General features: G+C 39.6%; 1 long non-coding RNA gene and 1 pseudogene across 1 annotated transcript; both read left to right on the top strand.

Moving 5' to 3' along the window:
* The first annotated feature begins 212 nt into the window (after positions 1-212).
* LOC137861237 (GTPase-activating Rap/Ran-GAP domain-like protein 3) lies at positions 213-22,052 on the top strand (annotated as a pseudogene).
* On the top strand, positions 7,985-11,194 carry LOC137861088 (uncharacterized). Its single transcript, XR_011099370.1, has 2 exons — positions 7,985-8,893; positions 9,871-11,194. It is a non-coding gene; the product is annotated as an uncharacterized lncRNA (long non-coding RNA).
* Positions 22,053-22,974: the final 922 nt, after the last annotated feature.

The raw sequence follows: 22,974 nt of genomic DNA, 5'->3' as shown, positions 1-22,974 counted from the left end.
GTTGCTAGGGGGTCGTCTCTGTCCCTCTGGTGGTCGTGAAGATGAAGGCCGTAGTCTTCCTCGGCGTTGTGGTTCAACTTCTTTTTTTATTTGGTCATGTTGGCCCAGCGTGAGACAGGAAGGCAGGATGTTGATACACTAGTTTATCAACTTATCAGGAGATGGTTACATGAGCTTTGCAGCAGGGTCTTTGAACAAAAGAGGCACCCAACATGGCTGCCCGAAAGCCCATGCTGGAGAACTGCGTCTCCCGACATGCTCTGGGCACCCAACATGGCCTCCAGGAAGTCCAGTGCCCGAGAACTGCATCTCCCGGCATGCTCTGCGCACCCAACATGGCCTCCATGGTTTGGGTCAATCCTGGACATGAAGACGGACTGGGAGAAGCACTCTTTGAGAGCAGTCCTGCAGAGAAGGGCTTGGGTGTTCTGGTGAATGAAAAGCTTGAAATGAGCCAGGAGTGCATGCTTGCAGGCCAGAATGCCAACTGAATCCTGGGCTGCATCAACAGAGGAATGGCCAGCAGGTTAAGGGAGGGGATTGTCTCCCTCTATTCTGCCCTTCTAAGGCCCCACTTGAAGTAGTGTGTCCAGGTCTGGGCCTCCCAGAACAAGAAGGATGTTTATATTTTAAGAGCGGGTCCAGAGGGGGCCTACAAAAGTGCTCAAAGGGATGGAACACTTCTCCTATGAAGAAAGGCTAAGAGAGCTGGGGCTTTTCAACCTACAGAAGAGAAGGCTCCGGGGTGACCCCATTGCAACCTTGCAGTACTTAAAGGGGACGTAAAAAAAAAAGATGGGGAACAACTATTCCTAATCAGATAAAGACAGGATAAGGGGGAATGGCTTTAAACTAAAAGAGGTGAGATTTAGATTAGAGGTTAGGAGGAAATACTTCACTTGGAGGGTGGCGAGGCACTGGAACAGGTTGCCCAGAGAGGTTGTGAATGCCTCATCCTTGGTTCAAGACCAGATTGGACAAGGCCCTGAGCAATCTGATCTAGTGAGTGGTGTCCCTGCCTATGGCAGGGTGGTTGGAACTGGATGATCTTTGAGGTCCCTTCCAACCCAAGCCATTCTATGATTTCATGCTGTCGTTCTGTTGATTACTATGTTGGACACTTCATATTTTGAGCTTCCTTTTTTTTTTATAAGCTATGTAGGCTTTGGCTGCAGCTCCATAGTGATCAGTGCAGTCTTTCTTCAGGGTATAGATAATTCCCCTTCTTTCTTAATAACTGTAATAGCAATTCCAAGCTGTAAACTACTTTGTCATCCTAAGTTGTCCTTTCTTCTTAGGCTTTAGGTTATATATTAGTGACAAAAGCTTAATTTAATTAAAATACCTGTTTGTATTAGGCGCTGAATTTGAAAACCACTGTGAAAGGGGATACACCACCTACCCTGGCAACCACCAGCTTCTGTAAAAAGGAGGTGAGTGAACCCATTTGTGTAAGGAGAGTTCAAAAAAAAAAAACCACTAAATTCAATTGAGCATAGCACTGTATATCAGTTGTATATATTGTTTATTTACTTTTCTGATTAGATACTATAGCAGCAAAGTTGTAACGTATAGTGTGTTAAAGTGATTCTTCAGCCCATAGCAAATGAATAAAGGATGAGCCTGAAGGTAGTAGTACTTCTCATGCTAATGCAAGTCTGGATATTTTTATATCTGATCATATTTCATGAAAGAAAAAAACAAAACAAAACAAAAAACCATAATATGCTCCATAACCAATCATCTTTTGATTATTTTAACATCTTTATCAAGTTTAAAGCAAAATTTAGTTGTGTTTTTATTTCCTGTAACTACATTTTTTTTACAAGGCATAGGAGTGAAAAATGTAAATTACAATTTTCTAGGTGCATCTTATATATAGAAACTTCAGAAGTGCTTGTAGAATTTCAGACTGCAGCTTAATACTGAATATTAGAGAAGAGAGGGGAGAGAGGACAGAACTTAGGAGGTAAGTACAGAGAACACATGACAAAAGAACATTTTTGGGGAAAGGTAGTTTTAGCAGTACCATGTCTAAATATCACAAATGAACCATGAAATGAAATCAAACTGTATATGCATGGTGGTGCATATATTTTAAGTCTGTATTTTAATTGTTTAATAAGAAATTTCCAGGGTTGCACTGAATATCATCTGCTTGGGTTTTAATTCCAGTGTTCCAAGAGTGTATCATACTTATTAGTCTCCAAATCCAATTGGTAGGGAGAGTATTTCTCTGCAAGAAAATTAGATTTTGTTATTTCAAATTCAAAAAATATACTTTTAAGAAATGTACCCTGCCAAAAGTATTTGCGTGTTCTTACATGTCACATCTCATTCGTGTCTATATGATCAGTATTTCTTAGTATAATTAATATGTATCCCTTATGTTACATCATAGCCTTGGGAGTCCCAATCTTTCTGCAGTAATTTTCCTCATGAAGTTGTCTGTGCAGATTCCTGGGGCCAGTCCTTGCTGGTTTCTACAGACGCTGGCATCTTGTTAATTGATGGTTAGTAAATGATGCTGTGTTCTTGTGTCAATTATTTATGTATCTGACCATTTTCTTCAAAATAAATGTTCATAAGCTCTGTTTAGGTAATTGGTAAGTCCTCACCTGCAAGGAGAGTACCAATCCAAGTGAGTCTATTACATTTATGTAATCTAGCTGCAGATTTTTTCTCTGCATCAGAATTCTTATTTGGAGCCAATTTTTGTGCAGATTTCTGAATGTTTTGTTATTTCAGATGCTGTTATCGTGGCCATCTGAAAAGATTTATGAAGTCAAACCCAAACTCAAGGAGCGTCTGGATTTTTTAGCCCTTGATGATACTAATGAACATGAAGCACAAGGCTTATGTGGTGATGAAAGCCTGTTTCTTCCATAGCAGTGCTTTTACTAGTTTGACCTCTTATCTTCTGTGTGCCACATAAGGCCATTGGGACTAAGGGAATGAAGTTAGTTATCAGTGAAAATTTTCAGACTTTCGAAAGAAAGGTCCCTTTCAGGCTTCAGTTGCATAATTTCATCCATGGCAATGATAAAACACTCCTATAAGGAAGTACTGGTTATGATGCTGCAGCATACATACGAGCTTTGTGCAGAATGTTTCCTTTTCATGAGAAAAAACAAGACTTATTTTATTAGAAAGAAATAGTTCAGAACCATTGACTACCAAATTTTAGCAGAATTTTAAAGAAATACGTGTGTTTTCTTTTTTAGATGGTCAGCCATCAGTTCAAGTATTTGATAAAACTCTCCAAATAAAGCAGATGCATGTGTTGGAAGCTCTGGATCTTTTGATTGCCCGAACAGACGAAAGTAGGAAAGGTCCTTGTTATTTTGTTCTTATTTGAATGTCTGTTTAACTGTTTATTTGGCAGACATATCAGTAGAAGGGAATGCCTTAGGTGCTTTTCTTTAAGAGTTGTTTTTGTTTTTTAACTTGGAAGCATGCTGTAGAATTTTAATTCCCACAGCACTAGATTTATATAATCACCTTTTGTCCTTTTGTCACATCACATAGCTATTCTTAATTATTGTAATTAGGTTTTTGAGCTCTGAGTTTATTGTTCTCCTTTTCAGATCTTTCCACTACTTTCCCTTTGCTGATTTCCCCTGGGCTGCTTATATACATGCCCTATGGCTTTAGGGTTTGTAAGTGTCGTGAGGTAATCATGTTTTTATCAGTGGCAAGTGCATTAGATGCCTCATTTAGAATAAGGGAGTGCATACAACAAGTACTGTTTGTTCTTTGTTTGCTTGTTTTTCTAAAAGGTGTGGAAAAAAATCTCTAGATGCTCAGAATCATGCTTCAGAGCAAACCTGAAACTGGCCATATTGAATCATCAAATGGTTTTGGTTGGAAACAACTTTTCAAGACCTTTTAGTCCGACCTCCCTGCCATGGTCAGGTACATCTTTCAGTAGATGAGGTTGCCCAAAGCCTCATCCAGCCTGACCTTGAACACTTCAGGAGATGGGACATCCACATCTTCTCTGGGCAACCTGTTCCAGTGCCTCACCACTCTCATAGATTGGATAAAGGGAATAAATTCTTTGCTAAATCTACCGTCTTTCTGTTTGAAACTATTACGCCTTGTGCTGTCACTACGTGCCCTTGTAAAATGTCTCTCTCTCTCTCTCTTTTTTATAAGCCTCCTTTAAGTATTGAAAGGCCACAATAACGTCTCCTCAGAGCCTTCTTTTATCCAGGTTAAAAGAACACAGCTTTCTCAGCCTTTCTTGTAGGTGTTCCAAGCCCTCTTATCATTTTTGTGACCCTTCTCTGGATCCACTTTAACAGGTCCATGTCCTTCTTGTGCTGGGCGCACCTGAGCTGAACACAGTACTCCAGGTTGTATCTTACAGGGGCAGTGTGAAGTGGGGGAGTATCACTTCCCTCGACCTTCTAGGCCACACTTCTTTTTGTGCAGCACAGGATACGATTAACTTTCTGGGCTGAAGGTAGACATTACTGGCTCATGTCAGATTTGTCATCCACCAGTATATATTTGGTCTCCAGCTACTCTTAGAACTCAACACTCTGGAAATCTCCCTAGCTGAATAATGTGTTTGTTCAGTTGTACAAAAACGTGGAGGAAATTACTTATGCTGTCACTGTTCTACCAAATGTGTTACTGGTTTTTGTTCTGTGATGTGTAACTGTAATACACAATAAATGTTTGTTCATTGTCTTTTGTAAAAACAAGGAGTTCTGTTTGAGGAACGGGAGTTGTGAAAACTCCCTGCTGAAGTAAGGAGCTGTATAATGCTTAGCTAGACACTATGAAAATTCCTTTGCTTAATGTAACAAAAAAGAGAACCCTCTCCCCTTCTCTCCTTCTGCATCTCAGTAGCCTCTTTTGTTCAAAAAAACACTGCTTCAAAGCTCATGTAACCATCTCCTGATAAGTTGATAAACTAGTGTATCAACATCTTGCCTTCCTGTCTCAGGCTGGGCCAACATGACCAAATAAAGAAAGAAGTTGAACCACAACGCCGAGGAAGACTACGGCCTTCATCTTCACAACCACCAGAGGGACAGAGACGACCCCCTAGCAACAGTGTGCACAGTCGCAGAATATACCAGGATGTGCTGCGTAATCCCGGAATTACCAAGATATAAAAAGGGACCCTGGGGGGGGGTGAGGTGCGCGCCGTTGGCGGAGCCGAGACTCCCCGGCCGCCCAGTGCTGTTTTGCTTGCTGTTGCTTACTCAATAAATTCCTTTCTATTATTAATGCAATGCTGTCTGAAAATTAATTAAGGGGGCAACTTATAACAAATTTGGTGCTGTGACTCGGATGAAGGCAAGTTGATTGAAAGACCTTCAGAGGGGTCGCCCCGCTGATTTCAGCGGCCTTCGCTAGGATTACTTTCATTCAAATCCTTCACCGACGAACCCTAAATTCGGCAGCAAGCAAATAAAGCCGGCAACCCCGTGCACAATCTTTGTGCACGAAGACTCAGGAGTGAGTAAGTATAGGCCGGTGATCCGTTCAGTTGGGGTTGGGTATCCTGGAGCGTAGCGTTGTGAGACGTCCAATTGCGGACGAAGCGAGTGCGGACCCCTCGGTAGTGCGGTTCCCACATCCCGCGAGGGACTGGGCCACGAAAAGGGGGAAGCGATTTGTGTGTGTGTGTGTGAAGGCGCTCCAGAAGATGGGACAGAAGAAGAGTAAGCCTTCTGGTCCCATGGGCGGGGTAACGTCTGATGTTAGGTTACCCCGGGATTAATGATTAAAAATTGGGATGATTCCCCTTTTAGGCGGGGAAGCAATAAAGTAAAAATGATATATTATTGTGTTGAAGTTTGGGGTGGTAAACAGATTCGAGGAGACCACCTTTACTGGCCCGTATTTGGGTCCTTTGAAGATTGGGTTTGCCAGGCCCTAAATATTTATGTAAACTCAAAGGAACCTTTTAGTTTGGAAGAAAGTGAATATACACATTTGTGGATCAGCTTGAAAACTCGAGCCAATTTATATCCTCTAAAAGAAAAAGGAGGGAATGGGAGGCACAAGAAAAACCGAAAATTAGACATCCCAGCCCCACTGCCTCCCTATATTTCACCACCACCATCTGCAGCCCCTCTGACTCCCGGGCTTCCTAATCCGCAACCCCAGGGAGACTCTGATAGCGACTCTGACTCTAGCACTCAGGGACCAGTGACTAGGAATATGTGGCCGTCCACATTAACTCCGGGGACATCCGAGATTTTAAGAAAGACAGGAGGAGCGTAAGCGAGCTTTAATGGCAACTGGCATAATGTTTCCAACTGCTGAGGAATAGTTGTAACTGGAATAATAACTGTACATTGTATATTGTATATATAAAAGCCCGGGCATTTTTGTTAAAGTGTTCTTTTATACATATGTTAATATGTAAATATGTAAATATAAGAACTGCCATTGAGGTGTATGTCTAAGGGAATAAAATTTGCCCAGGCATATTATCGGCTCATCAGGTTTAAATGTTCCCAGTGTAATTGTCTACAGGCAATTAATTTACAGTGGTCTGATTTTACTTGTGTATCTATATATTGTGGATTTTGGAGGGATTGGGATTGACTAGTAAAGAGCTTCTAGGAAAACGGTGGAATATTAACCACTGCAGATTACAATAGGAAAAGTTCAAAGCAAAGAAATCCCGAGGAAAAGCCCCCTAGGATGTATACTAACTAACACATTGGAGGGATATAGTGGGGTGAGCGTGTACAGAGAGTAAAAGAACTCTTATCAAATATTGTAATCAGTGGTGGCCACTTTATAAACTAGAGGATGGAGCGGAGTGGCCCCTAAATGAAAGTATTAATTATAACACCATATTACAGTCAATGTTGTTTTTGTGGAAAGAAGGAAAACAGGATGAAATGTTGTATATTGATGTTGTTTCAGCATCTTGGAGGGAAAAGGTACGGAATTAAGTTGGCCCCTGACTGAGCCTTTGATGTCAGCATTAGAAAAGTAAAGGCTAGAGAAAGATAAAGGAAGTGTTAAAAGGTTTGTTGAAAGTGTTAAAGGTATTCGAAGTTGAATGAGCAGGGAAAGGTGATGTAGGCATTATCTCTAAGTAACAGTCTAGAAGTTTTGGTATATTTGCATATTTGCTGTGGTGTTTGTTCAGTTTCCCAAGCATCGGGGAGGGGGACGGTGGGGAGGGAACAGCCTGCTCCACCAGGGGCCTCTCCAGCGGCCGCAGGGGGGCTTCGGCTCCAGCACCTGGAGCGCCTCCTCCCCCTCCTTCTGCACTGACTTTGGTGTCTGCGGGGGGGTTTCTCGCTCTCCCAACTGCTGTTTCTTGTAAAGTATCAGGGAATAAATTAACTAATGAAACCCTAAATGTGATGGGGGTAGAAGGGACTGGGATAACAGTGCCACTTTTGGGGGATACCAAGCTGAGACTAGGGGATAAAATGATCACTGGGCAATTATTGTATGTATCCAAGGCAGAGACTAACTTGTTGGGAAGGGATTTGATGATTAAATTGGGCATTCAACTAGTAAATTGTTAGACTGGAATAACAGTGTTATTAATGGAGTGCTCTCTGGCCCTGAGAGCAAACATACATGTATATTCACCTCTGACTGGAAAGACCCTGAAATGGGGGCGGAAGCAACAATATAGGTGGACAATTTTACCTCAGGGGTTTACAGGGCCACCTATCTATTTGGGTAAATTCTAAAAAAGATTTTGGAGCAATTACAACCTCCCAAGGAGGTATTAATGTTACAAATATGTGGATCATTTTAAGGAAAATCGATACTCCCTGATGGGAGAGAAATGCTGAATAAAGTGATAATGAGGCAAATATTAACTGTTTTACATCAGAAGAGTCATTGGGAGGTGCAAGCAATGTGTGATGTTGTTCTAAGAAAGCATGTTTGTGTAGGAATATATACTTTAGAGAAGCACACATGCAGAGGATGTACTATATGTCAAAAGGTAAATAAAAAGGTCTTCTGTAACCTAGAAGGGGGACGGGAGCCAGGGCTTTGACCTTTCCAAAGTATACAGGTAGACTTTACTGAGTTACTTGTTTGTCCTAATTGACCACGTGACTGAATGGGTGTAAAGCTTTACTGCAAGGATCAAAGCAGGCCTTAGAGATTGAGTGGGATTTTCACAGCCCCTGGCACCCCTCCTCTTCTGGAAAGGTAGAGCGAATGAATGGTAAAATTAAGAAACAACTAACAAAACTTGTGCTGGAAACTAAGGCTTCTTGGGTAAAATGCTTACCCCTTGCACTGTTAAACATACGGACACAGCCCAGAACTGATGTAGGAATTTCTCCTTTTGAAATGCTATATGGTATACCCTATGACTTGGAATTGCCACTTGATCACCCTCAATTCTAATTAAGACTTGGAAAGAGACTGCTTTAACACCACGATGGGGAAGGCCCCTATGTTGTTTTGCTTACCACAGAAACGGCTATTCGAACTGCAGAGAAAGGATGGACGCATGCCAGCCGTGTGAAAGGACCAATCCGGGAAGGTAAATGGGAGGCAGCTCCAGGCCCTGACGACTTGAAGCTGACACTAAGACGGACTCGATAAGTATTTTATATTATCTGTGTATCGTGGGAAGGGGAGGAGGCCCTGTTTCAAAGGCTCCCTAGTAGGTTCCCCTGAAGAACACTGCTGCTGCCAAGAAGAACCGATACCTTGTAGTTCGCTGCAACCGAACTGACAAGCGAGGCAGAGAAGTGAAAACGGTGGGGGACTGAGGGGCCGACAATTTAGATGGGCTCCAACCACCTCCTACGATACATGGGAGTCAGTACCATCGTTTTGGTCAGCTATGGGTCTGCGCATCCCCATCAGCCTTTTAAATGGAGCTTGATCAGATGGAAGGATCAATTCGTCATCCAGCAAACAACGACAGCGGGTGCTCCCAGTTTCCGCATCACATTATGTGACCTGGTATCAGTGCAGCCATGCTTTAACCGATCAGGATTTTATTTCTGCCCAAGTTCTAACCCAGGAAAGGGGTACTGTAATTACCCAAACATGTATTATTGTGCATACTGGGGGTGTGAAACCATTGCTATGGACTGGACACTCGGGGCTGGTCGGAATAAATTCTTACAAGTGGGATATGGGCCGCAAGGTTGTAACCAACAAGCAGGTCCCCGTTACAGGTGGTGAGGGCATGGTATAGGGTATACAGGAACTTTCCATGGAAATAAAGAAATTTGCAAGGTTCTATATATAAATATAACAAACTTGGATGATACTAGCTGGGTACTAGGAAAAATGTGAGGTGTCAGATTTTACAAACACAGAACAGATAGGGGAGGACTCATACTAATAAAAAGGAGGATGCTGATAGGCCCCAGGCAGTAGGACCAAATGAGGTATTGTCAGAAAATGTCCAGGGAATCCAGCCTGTGGAAAATACTACACTTCCAACCCTCGGCAGCCCTACGAGCTCAGGTGAAGCCGAGAATTATAACATAGCTGAGAATAACATATGGGGGGGTCATGAATGCCAGCTACCAATTATTAAACAAAACAAACCCAAATGTAACAAAACACTGTTGATTATGCTTTAGTATAAGGCCTTCATATTATGATGCTATTGGGAATCCTGGGGAGCCCTCCCGCACAAACGAGAACAGCCCTCTACATTGCAGTTGGGGAAAAGACATAAGGGTAACACTAACATAAGTCACTGGAGGTGGTAGGTGTGTGTGCACGGTTCCTAGTGGGAAGTGTCACCTATGTAATATCATGGAGAATGGAAAACAATCAGCCAAGTGGTTAATCCCAGCCAACAACGCTAGGTGGGTTTGTTTGTGAGTGGGCATAACTCCTTGTCTATCACTAAAACTCTTTAATGCGTCTCATGATTTCTGTATACAGGTGATAATTATACCAAGGATTCTATACCACCCTGAGGATTATATGTACACCCAGACACAGTGGAAAGTCATCATCTGGAAAGATGGGAACCATTCACGGCTCTAACTTTGGCCACCCTAGTAATCCTGGGAGGAGCTAGAGTGGGGACCAGGGTAGCCTCATTGGTTAAACAAAATCAAGAATTTACTTCTTTATGCATTGCTGTGGACGAGGACCTGACCCAAATTGAACAATCCATCTCGGCCCTGGAAAATCTATCAGGTTGCTTTCAGAGGTAGTGTTACAAAATCATAGGGGATTAGATTTGGTATTCCTTTTACAACAGGACAGGCTGTGTGCAGCCCCGAAAGAGGAATGCTGTGTGTATGCTGATCACACTGGAGAGGTAAGAGATACAATGGCAAGACCCAGGGAAGGGTTGAAAAAAAAAAGGAAACGGGAGAATGAAGCCCGACAGAGCTGGTACGAATCTTGGTTTAATTATTCACCTTGGCCTACTAGTTTATTATCAACAATAACAGGACCTTTGTTGTTCTTAATAATAGCACTAACTTTTGGACCATGTATTTTTAATAAATTGATTGCGATTGTAAAGGGACATTTAGAAGCGGCACATTTAATGCTCATACATGCCAGATACGAGCCAATAAGTACCAACGAAGGAATCGAGGAAACATTAGTTCTTAGTAACCAGGCATTGCAGAGCTTCAATGAACAAAATGAGTAACTAAAAGAAAAAGGAGGGATTGTAATACACAGTAAATGTTTGTTCATTGTCTCTTGTAAAAACAAGGAGTTCTGTTTGAGGAACAGGAGTTGTGAAAACTCCCTGCTGAAGTAAGTAGCTGTATAATGCTTAGCTAGACACTATGAAAATTCCTTTGCTTAATGTAACAAAAAAGAGAACCCTCTCCCCTTCTCTCCTTCTGCATCTCAGTAGCCTCTTTTGTTCAAAAAAACACTGCTGCAAAGTTCATGTAACCATCTCCTGATAAGTTGTTAAACTAGTGTATCAACATCTTGCCTTCCTGTCTCAGGCTGGGCCAACATGACCAAATAAAGAAAGAAGTTGAACCACAACGCTGAGGAAGACTACGGCCTTCATCTTCACAACCACCAGAGGGACAGAGACGACCCCCTAGCAACAGTGTGCACAGTCGCAGAATATACCAGGATGTGCTGCGTAATCCCGGAATTACCAAGATATAAAAAGGGACCCTGGGGGGGGGTGAGGTGCGCGCCGTTGGCGAAGCCGAGACTCCCCAGCCGCCCAGCGCTGTTTTGCTTGCTGTTGCTTACTCAATAAATTCCTTTCTATTATTAATGCAATGCTCTCTGAAAATTAATTAAGGGGGCAACTTATAACATAACCACATTCTGGTGCTATAGATTATATTCTCTTAAATATTCTGGTATAAAAAAAAAAAAAAAAAAAAAACTTAAAACCCATCTGTCCAAACAACTTTTTTTTTTTTTTTACCCTCTTTTCAAAAGGATTAAATGTCCCTAAAATATGCACTTCTTCAGTTAGGTACTTTTTACCCAAAAGTCTGTGAAGTGAATACGCACAGTGCAAGAACAGGATCTGTATGTGTAACACAGATAAAATAATTAGAAATCTGGTTGTTTTATTGTTTTTTTACCACATTATGTCTGTTTGCTCAATATTAGCTGAAGTGACATTTACCCAAGCTAAGGGTAAAATGCGGTTCTTTTCATATCATTGGGAGTTGCCCATTTTGGCTGGACCTGATGAAATTCATCCTGGAACCCTTGCAGAACCAGCTGAGATTACCTGAGAGTCATTTGCAGTCATCTCTGAAGACACCTGGCGGGTGGGTGACATTTTTGAAGATCTGAAAAGGGGAGTTGTATCTGAAGCTTAGTTTATGAAACTTCTAGAATAGATAATTGCATTTAATAGTCAAAACGCTGTGATGATTGGTTAAACCTGAAGAGAGAGATGTTACAAGCCATTTTGAGGTAACAGGATTAGGCATTACTGGCATCAATTCATGATGCTTCAAGCATATTTTGATAAAGAGTTTTTGTGTAAAAAGTTGAAGAGATTTTTGACTGCTGTTGTGGGTGCTTTCTGAATCATTTAGAGGAGAGAAAGGTCTTTTGTTCTTGCTAGTATCCTTGCCTCTTGTTTTGTATTTGTATACCATATTGAAACTGAGATCTGGAGTGGAAGTTATCATTGCCCTTTATTTTCAGACTATGCCTTAGTCTAGTTAAATGTTAGATGGGTAAAAGCAATCTTATATTGGGTGTACAAATTGGTATTAAAAACTATATGGGTTTTTAGGATACAATAATATATTAAAAGGTTAATTTTGTATGTACTTTAAATGTGTCCTTCTGATGTACTTCAAGTGCATCGATGTAGAACTGGTATTTTAAGACTCAAGCAGAAAGACTGATGTTTGTGTTATGAAAATGTTCATATAGAATGTGGTATTATCCAGCACTCAGTTCTAACAACCAGGTTTGAGATCACTTTAAGGTAGCTCATTTCAGAAGAAAATACTGTTTCTACTGCTTTCTAGTACCCTCTGCATTTCTGGGAGAGAGGAAATGTTAACAGTGAAACTAGAACTGAAGATAATGCTATCACTGAGATTTTTCAGGTCAGCATACCAAAAGAAGGGGGTATTTCAGGCACCAACAATACATCTGGTATTAATGACAGATGCAGAAATTGCTTTGGTAGCAGTGCTCTCTTTTCTAATGTTAATTAAATTTGACTTAGTAATGAGAGATGAGTTATAGAAGTGGATCCACTTTGTCCTCCAAACATGTTTGTTTATTTTTTTGCTACAACTTATTTTGTGAAACACTTAGACATGGTGAGGGGGAAGGAGGAAGAGCTCCTTCACTTGGAATAATCAAGTCTGTAGGAGGTGAAGAAAAACTCTCTTAAAAAAAACGACACCAAAGAAAAGCTTGGATGATAGTCAGTTTCATGAGCAGCCACAGATGTAACACCGCAGTGGGGTTATTTGGACATTTGCAAAACAACTAGTATCCTGAAAGAGGAACGCATTGAGGAGTGCAATCTCTAGGATGCATCCTATAGGACACACCTGACAAAGAGACAGAGCTGAATTAATGAGTAGTAATGCTGTTCTTGAACATTTGATTTAGCTTATGTTTTCTAGCCTTCCTTTCAAAAGGGTGAATTTTGCTTGCCATTCTTCCTCCATGAACTCATTCATGGAAGCACGCATTCTTGTATGTACGTTCTTGAAAAGAGAGAGATTGCATATATTTCATTTTCCTTTTATCGGTGTTGACAGTAAGAATTTGTTGGTTGATCAGTGTTTCAAGTTGTGGTGGACTTAAGGAAACATTGCATCTTCTTTTCTCTTACACTTTCTATGGGAAAAGAAGACCATAAAGGTTCCAGAAGCTGGATTCATGTTTATCTATTATCAGAATTGAAGGCAGCACATGTGATCTTGCTTTTGTATTTATGGTTGGATCCACACTGACTATACATGTATATTAAGAAAGCGTGCTTATGTTTCCAGCTATACCAGCTGGACTAGTAAGAGAGTATACTTTTGTCAGAAAATCTTGTTTTACTTCCATTTTAAGAAACTTGGCTTTTAGTTAAGAAACTACTCTTAACAATAGCTTATTTCCAACTGCAAATAGTAGTGTATCATTTATTTATTTATTTATTTTAAATTTCAGAGTTGTGTATTCCACTCATGTCTATCTTTGTGGAAAAAAAAACATTTAGCCGTGGTGGTGGATTCTGTGCTATTTTTGCAGTTGGAATATGCCTTGAACCTAACTTGCCTAACGTTGAAGAACTGATAAGCAAAACCAGTCCGCATCCAAAAGGTTTTCAGACTCTGTTAAGGATCCAGGTATCAGCTGCTAGGCTGGATGGTTCCAGAATTTAAAGTTAACCCTTCTTCTCTTGCCTTTAGTTTGTATCTGTCGTATTTTCACCGTCTCCTAGCAGTGTAGGTTTCACTGTTTTGAGGCTCCTATTATTTATTGCCGCAGCACCATCTGATGGGAAACTCTGCTAGTGAACTGAAAGGGTTGCTTACTGGAACTGTAGAGTCTAGATAGAGTTCACAAGCAGTCTTCCTGTCACATTGCTGCTTACACTCAGAGAAGCAAAATTGTTTAACTTTGCTTTTATGGCAATGCTGTCTGTTAGGTGATTCATCTCTTTGGAAGTATTAATTTCAAACCACCACTGTCTTTTTCTAATTTGCTGTTTCACGACTTTCTCCATCTTCAGGAAAAGACTCTCGTCTCCTTGTCTTCAGATTGAGTGCTGTCCAAAAAGATATAGAAACAAAGCAGATGATAAGAAGCAAATATGACTGCAGAGAAAATAAATTGGAGAGAACAAAAGGTAGCTTTATTATCTTGTATTAAAAGTGTCCACTGTGGTATTGTGCCAGTAGTTGCCAGGGTTTATTAGCTCCCTTGAGGCTGTTGTAGGTATTCACCTTTAGTTTTATCCCTGGACAGTTAATTCAAACTTTAAGCTTATGTGTGAAAATAACATAGGGTACAGTCCAGCCTATCATTTGAGAACTTGGTAAAAAAATACCATGTTACTTGGCAATCACTGCTGATGAAAAGCTCTGGTGAAAAACAGATATGTTGCTTTCAGGATTGAGGGGTGTAAGAAAAATTACATATGGATGTAAGACTGAAATAAAGGTCACTGTGAGGTAGAAGAACAATGGCAAATCTTTTTTAATTAGTAATGCTTAGAATAGTTTGGGTATTGCAGATTATTTTAGTAGATGTAAACATTTTCCGATATTCAGCATCAAGCTTCCTTGGAAAGCTGGAAACTGCAGAATAGTAAAGAAAAAAACATATTTACTCTTTTACTTGCAAAAGGAGTAAGGGGGAAAATTGTTTTCAAAAGAGTTCCTGCCTCTTGTCTTTTTCTAGAATTTAATATTACCCTGTTGGGATGTTTGTAATTGTGTGGTGCTCAGGTATCAGATACCCATTGTACTAACCATCATACAAATACAGAACAAAAATAAAAAAATTAAAAAAAAAAAACAGTCTTTACCCCAAATACTTACAACCTAAATTGTTTTTTTTCTTAGGCTGCCATTTGCATGCCATTAATACTCGCCATGGCAGTGAACTGAGGATTGTTGTGGCTATTCGGAACAAACTACTTCTCATCACAAAGAAATACAATCCATACAACAGTTTAACCAGTAGCTCTCTGCTGTCATTACCTGAATCTCCAGTAGACGAGTTCCAGTACATCTGGGTATGTGTAATCTAATCACTAATCACTTTTACAGACTGGGCAGCACTCAGCTAGTGGAGGAAAAAGGCAAAGAGCATGCATTTTATCGTCTGGAACCTCCAGACAGATGTAAGTGAGAAGCAATATGATGGAGATCCATCATTGATATGCCAAAGAAATATTTCAGACTTCTTAAATTGTCATCTTGTTCTGTATCATGCTTCTCTGCTTAGATTACATCCTTGTAAATTCATGGAGTAGTTCAATATTCACACTAAGAGCCTGAAAAATAGAATAATACTATTATTTATCTCATAGGAAATATGCCTTTCTGACCCTCCAGTGGTTATGACACTGGTGGATGGACCGACTGGAGACAGTGACGATATGATCTGTGTGGCGTATCGGCATCAGTTTGATTTAGTTAATGAAAGTATTGGGGAGTCCTATAGACTGCATCATGTTGAAGCAAACAAAGTAAATTTCTAGCATTTAAACTATTTTCTTGCAGAATTGGTCCATGCTGTGCTGGCCTCCTGGGAGCAGCATTTACGGAGATCCTCTCGTCTCCTTTACTTTTCACTTTTTTAACTTCTACTTTAGAGTACTCTGAGGCATTTTTTCCTTTTGGAATGTGTGATAATAATCACTCCTAGGAGAGGAGTGGAGTTATAAGGTATGATATATTAGGAAAGAGCCTGTGTTTCAAGCTCTGGAATATTGCTGTCAGTATAAATGCAAAGCCATTTTTTCTCCTTTCTCAGTCAATATTTTGATTTTTGTCTTTTCTTCATGGTCTCAGTGTTTTATTCTTTAGGAGGTTGCAGCAAAATAAATTCAGGTTTTGGCCACCATTATCTCATTCAGATTTGCCTATTTGCATGTACTAAAACTGAAATATTTGTGTATATCTTTTAGTTCTAAACTGCTGCCCAGCCAAGTAATACATTAACTGTATCTTACTAACTGGGACATAGGGTTGGGATTTAAGTAAACATCCTGATTTTTGGAAAAGGGTTCAAATGTTTCCTGTTGCTGAGAAGATAATGATCTTCAGCATTTTGAAAATCAAATAATTTCAATAATTTCTTAATATGGATGTGAATGTATAGCTTTAAGTGTAATTTAAAAAAAAAAAAAAAAAGAACCTTTTACAGGGTTACTCTTGTGTTCTGTTGACTTCTCTGCTCATAATGGTATAAGGGACGTCTCTTTTGATTTGATGCTTCTTGTTGATTTTTTTTAAAATCATCTGTGTTTTTATTCAGATTTGATGATGAAGAGGGTTGGTACTCCTAGCATTGGCAATACAGTGTTAAGATTCTCCACAGCAATGGGAATCTATTTTAATCTGGATTAAGAAGGAAATACAATTAAAGAATGTGGACAGTCAAGAATCGCCCCCCTCTGTTCTCTTCCCCATTAACCCTTATTTCCTTTGAGAACACAGACAAAGCAGGAAGTTAATTAGACCTGTGCCAGTGATTTTTGTGTTGTTGAAATTGGTTACCAAATTATTTCCACAGGTCACAAAGCAGAAATGTCTTTCAGTTGCTACAAAGGATAGGTCAAAATGTGTTTTGTATAGATATATATAAGTTTCCAGATCTGATTAACAGTTCTTGCCTTATATTTGTCTTAAATCAAGAGAACACCTACTTTATTGCACAAAGGAAAGCCATGAAGTTCATGAAGTCAATCTCCAGCCCTGCCCAAGTAGCAAATAATGTGGTCTAGGAGACATTTGTCTAATCCAGTCTTAAGTATTTCATCAGGGAGGTCTCCTTTTCTGAATGTATATACTACTACTTATGGGTGTCTTGTTTTTCTTTTAATTTAACTGTAAAAGACAAATACAGGATTAAAGTATGAGAATATAAGTAGCCTATGCTATGCAAAAACCATTTTAGTTTATCCAGCAGTGGTTCTCAGTTTCTAAATTCAGCTTATTCAGTAATTCTTGAAGTACATCCACATCAATCAATGTACCTGTTAGTGGTTTTGATCCAGTAATTGGCACTTTTGATCTTTCTGCTAGTCATGATTTTCAGTCGAGCTTTTTAGATTTCAGTTTTTGGAAAGAATTGCTATTTTTAGCATAGCATGTTAATTCAAAGCTACCCTGAAATAACTCAGTTTCCCAAAATTTATATTGTCAAGTAAGTTAGGTATGTTTGTATCATTTTATACTGTAGGTATGTATTTATACTGAAGTTACAAAATTGAATATGCATTACTGAAATACAGCATTGAATACAAAAGAAATTGATTTCCATCCTATCAGCATCCTGAAAATGAATCACAAAAAATAAAAAGTTTTTTTTTTTTTTCTTTTCTTTTATCTGTAATTGTGCACCAACTGATTTGATTGCTTCTTAGTCAAAACCTGGTCATACTAACATCAGTATCCTATCTGCCTGATCATTACCCTTTCCTGTTATCATTGCAGGTAAATTTTGTTGCAGCTATTGATGTATATGAAGATGGTGAAGCTGGCCTACTGTTATGTTATAACTGTAAATAGTTAGGGAAGACTGGAAATGATAATATCTCAACATGTAATTCTTTCTTCATTGGAGTTTAGATCTGTATTTTAAAGTTTCAGTGTTTCATGGAAAGTATTTCAAAATACATTTTTTTTTCAATTTAAGCGCATATTAGAAGGACTAGAAATGGAAGTACTGTTTTATTGTGGTGTGTGTAATTGGACAGACGTTACCATCTTACTCACAAAAGTCCTATTTCTTCAGATCTATCTTATTCTTTGCCTAGTCTCACACTGGGTGTTTCTAGGACATGTACAAATTAGTATTCCACCCCTTTTTTTCTTTGTGCTTTCCCATTCTGTCATTGTGCTTTCTTTCCTTCTGCACACTTATTTGTGCTGGCACATTTTAAAATTGTAACTCTCTTAATCTCTTTTTATAAAACGGCCTTGGATTTAATATGCATATGCTCTTCTGTGCTGTACACATGTAGTTTTGCTTTCAGTCCTCAGGAAAATCAAAGTTATGAGTATGAAACGTCCTTTATGAGGTGATGCTGAAGGACAAAGCACAGCTTTCTGTTTCAGATGGCATGTCCTATTTGCCTTTCCAAAGAGAGCATTGATGGAAACAGGATAAATACATCTACGTATTCTAGCATTGGCCGTTAGATTGGTACCACAGGGAAAAAGTCTCTAAAGTGTATCTTTGTATGCTCTGTGAGGCCTCATTGGTTTCGGTAGTTTAACAAATCCTACCTAGTTCTGGTTCACTCAGTACTGCTTCAGAACTAAAAGGTCTGAGACAGAGTAGTGTGAATTCCCAAACCTGTACTTCTGTGCAGAATCAGTCCTACTCTAGTAGGCTCATCACAGAGCCAAAGGTAACAAACTTGGTTGATCCTAAGGTCCTAAAGCCTGTTGCACAGGGTTGCAGCAACTTGAATCCCTATTTGTAGGGCCGTGTCACAGGGAAACCTCTTTTGGTCTTGTGACAGTTTTACAATTATGAAAGTATCATCATGGAACAAGTATGAAAACACATGATTTGACAGTGTTCTATGTTTGGGTTTCAAACAAGACCTTTCTTTTACACTTGTGGATATAAAGTTAGTTTAAGTTTAAGGACACCAATTACAGAAAAAAAAAAAAAAAGGATTTTACCTAAAAATAGAGAAGTAGTAGATTCACAAGTTATATGATTAATGAAATCTTGGTATCTGTAGTATCCCATGTGTATTACAATCCTCAAAGAACACAAACTGTGCTAGTATGTGGCTGCTTGAAGGGTAGTTCTTACAGTCAGAGGGGTATAGCTCTGCTTACATCACTTTCAGAAATGTTCTTAACTATTCCTCTATCCATAGACAAAGTAAAGAGCTGATGATTGCTGAAACAGAACAATACTTACTTTGTGAAATCTGACAAGTTGTTAAAATGTAGCTCTACTATTTGTATCTTGTAAATGTATTCTCAAAGGAAGCACATTTCCCTTATGGTCTGTTTAGATATAGAGGGACTTCTACATAAGTGTTTGATATTTATCTGTGTATTATCCACACTTCTGTAAAATCTACCTATAATGTTGGTGTTTGTCATTTGTGCTGTAAGATATTGGAGGTTTCTTTTTTTCCTTTTTTTGTTACAGATGTTTGCCAATATAGAAAGGTGGATCCTTTTAATGGAGGTTCTCCACTCATCCAGTCATCGGCTTTCTAACTTTCTAACTTTTAAACTAACTTTCAATTTAGCTGGAATCAAGTTCCTTATGCTGTTGGTAAGAACATTCCTCTTTTACCTTTTTTTCATTACTATTTAGGCTTGCACTTGGCTGTTGGTAGAATTGCAGAATGTGTGCTAGGAATATATAAGAATAAATATAAAATTAAAAATAATTTAACATACATACATCTATTTTTAATATAATAAAATTTAATAAATATGGATTAATAAATTCCTATAAATAAGAATTTCTTCATGGAGAGGGTGGTTAACCATTAGAATGGACTGCCCAGGGAAGTGGTGGAATCCCTATCCCTGGAGAGGTGTTGACATAACACCAAGGTGTTGAAGGATTTTTTGAAACAGCAAAAATCCCATGGCTTGCTGCAGCTGAGCAAACCAAGCTACCAGGGCAACTATGAGAAGTTCCCATGACAGTGTTCCCACATCGACCAATTGAGGAATTTAGAAAAATATTGCTACCAGCCTCTGGCTTCAAGGACAAGGTCTACGTGACTGCTAATCACAAGAGGGGTTGTTTTCTTGCAAGTGGGGTAGTTTTCTTGTAGTTGTTTGTCTGAGTGCTTTTGACCAATAATTTTGTGTGAAACACTATCCACCCCTGTTAAGTTCACTATAAAAGGCTAGTCGGGCAATAAAATGGAGCATGATCTGACTCTACTGGTGTCTGTCGTGCTTTCAGCCGTGCTTCCTGCAACACCAAGGGACATAATGATGGAACTTGGTAGGTCAGGTTGATTGTTGGACTTGAAGGTTTTTTCCAACCTAGATGATTCTGTGATTCTCTAAGCGTGTTGCATTCATGATGCCACTTCAGCTAAGATTCTGCATATGGTATCTTTAATAAGTAGAGCCTTGGGGCCAAGTTTTTCCTCTGATAAACTTGTTTTTTCCTTTCTCTTTTTTCTGTTTTTTATTTTCCATTCAGTTTATATTCTGCCAGTCATGGAGAGTGACGTTTTCTTCAGGCTTGTATCTGAATGTCCATCAGTACAGTAGGCAAATTTTGTCATAGGAAAGGGAGATACCAGAGTAGGTCAGATACTCAAGAATTGTTTTCAGGGAGCATCTGAGAAACATTTACATTAATCATTCTTCCTTGAAAAATAATTTTTGTTTCATTGCAGTCTGCGCTTTCCCTTCTATCCTTGCCTTCACTACTGATTCCATTGAGATCCAATTAGTGGTGAGTGGAAACTTAGTCCACACAGCATTTGTGCCTGAGCTTCAGCTTGTAGCATCAAGGGTAAGACACGAGAAGAGCATGTTTGACTATTTGTGAGGTGTTGGGACCTAATTCACATAAACAGTTGCTGAAGCCCAAACCAAACCAAAACTGACACATTTTCTGATTTGCATTAACTGTTAATTTGTCTGATCTTAGCTTGTAGTGAGTACAGTGAGAATCAGAATTGATCTAACTGTCCTTTATTGCTTGCAGTAATGCAGAGCTGAAGTATTTGATTATTTACAGGGCAAATGCTCTTCTGAACATCACAGAAGTTCTCCCCATTTACAGTGAGATAGCCTTTCTGTGGCCAGCTGTAGTTAACTTAGCAGCAATACAGCAACAGTGGCAATAGAACATAGTGGGCAAACATTTAAGCTCTTCTTCAGCAAGTGTTTAAGAAAGTTTTGCTGTACTAATGATGAGTTCTTTGTGATTTCAGTCAGATATTTATTTGAAAGCTACTGCTGCAGTAAGGGGATCATCTCATAGCAGTTCTAAGGAAATGAGTTCAAGTTCTCCTCAAGCACCGACGGCTTATGAAATACCAGAATGTCCTCTTTCTTCTTGAGAAGGTAACATGGTTTCCAGGCTGCTTGAAGCTTTGATTATTATCTTTAGTAAAATGAAATCAATCCGTTAAAAGATTTTGTTTTCATGGCTGAGAGTCTGGAAGATGGAAACCTTATCCAGAGATCTGAAACACCTGGCTGAGCTTTTGCCCCATAGTATCTCTTCTGAATGCACAGCAGCACTGTTTTGAAGAAATCATGTCTGTAGGAGGGGAAGAATTAATCTTCACTACCTTAATGAGCCTTTGGCAATATGGCCAAGACTATAAAGCAAAAAGAGGTATAAAGTTATGGGAAAACTTTCAGACTTCACATATGCCATTCCTTTCATTTATGAACAGCTAATTAATTCATGATAGCTAATTAAACTAATGAAAACTAAAGGCAAGAAGTATTTATAGTCTCAAAAGAGTTAATAAATTTAAAGTTAATAAATGCACAGTAAATTTGGTGTAACATGATCTGTGAACAATCGATCTACAGGGATAAATAATAGAGAAACAAAGGAACACCAACTAGATAATGCAAGATGTATGTAGATCTTGTTCATTTAGATGTATTTAAATCTGCTGCTGCACTGTTGACAGAAGAGGAAAAGAGAAAGGAATCTGAATTTCAGTTTTTAAGACAGGCAACATGCTTTTTCTCAGTAAGCCAAGTTGTCAGTCTGCAAAATGTGGACGTATTTCTTCCTCCTCCTAGCCTATTTATAGTGAAAGATACAGTACAAGGAAGATCTTTGTTACTTGGGTTAAAAAGCACCCCACATAATGTTTATATCTTTTCTGTATAACTTTTCATTGGAAGTATTTAGAACTGATACTGGTAAGAAAGTGTAACGTTCTTTTTTCCTTCTGCATTTCAGGTGAAGTTCCAGGCTGGAGTAGTGGGCCCACGTGAACCTAATGAGGTTCAACAAGTCCAAGTGCAAGGTGCTGCACCTGCGTCAGGGAAATCCCAGATATTAGGACAGACTAGGAGAAGCACTCATTGAGGGCAGACCTGCAGAGGAGGACTTGGGAGTTCTGGTGGACAAAAGGATCGACATGAACCAGCAGCGTGCACTTGCAGGCCAAAAGGCCAACTGCATCCTGGGCTGCATCAACAGAGGAGTGGCCAGCCAGTTAAGGGAGGGGATTATTGTCCCCCCTCTACTCCACCCTTCTGAGGCCTCACTTGGAGTACTGCATCCAGGTCTGGACCCCCAGCACAAGAAAGATTTGGACCTGTTAGTGCGAGTACAGAGGAGGGGCTACAAAGATGATCAGAGGACTGGAGCACCTCTCCTATGAAGAAAGGCTGAGAGAGCTGCAGCTGTTCAGCCTGGAGGAGAGAAGGTTACAGGGAGGACCTCACTGTGACCTTTCAATAATTAAAGGAGTCTTGTAAAAAAGATGGAGAAGGACTCTTTACTCGGGTAGAAAATGATAGAATGTGGGAAGTGGTCTTAAACTAAAAGAAGATAGGTTTAGATTAGACTAGGAGGAAATGCTTCACTGTAAGGGTAGTGAGGCACATGTAACCAAGAGAAGTCGATGCCCCATACCTGGAGGTGTTCAAGGCAAGGCTGGATGGGGCTTTGGCCAACCTGATCTAGTGGGTGGTGTCCCTATCCATGGCAGGGGGGTCAGAGTTAGATGATCTTTAAGATCCCTTCTAACACAAGCCATTCTATGATGATTCTATTGTAACCATATTCTAAGCCATCTGGGAACTTTTTAGTTAGTGTCGCGTTAAAGGGGTGTAGCTGATTAACCGTTACGGGCCCGGTTGGATTCAGAGTACTGAACCAGTCGGACATTCACCAAAACTGGGGGTCCGT

Source organism: Anas acuta, chromosome 9 (assembly GCF_963932015.1).
Source record: "Anas acuta chromosome 9, bAnaAcu1.1, whole genome shotgun sequence".
NCBI lineage: Eukaryota > Metazoa > Chordata > Aves > Anseriformes > Anatidae > Anas > Anas acuta.
The sequence above is the reverse complement of the archived record's forward strand: the minus strand, read 5'-3'. Positions and strand labels throughout refer to the sequence as shown.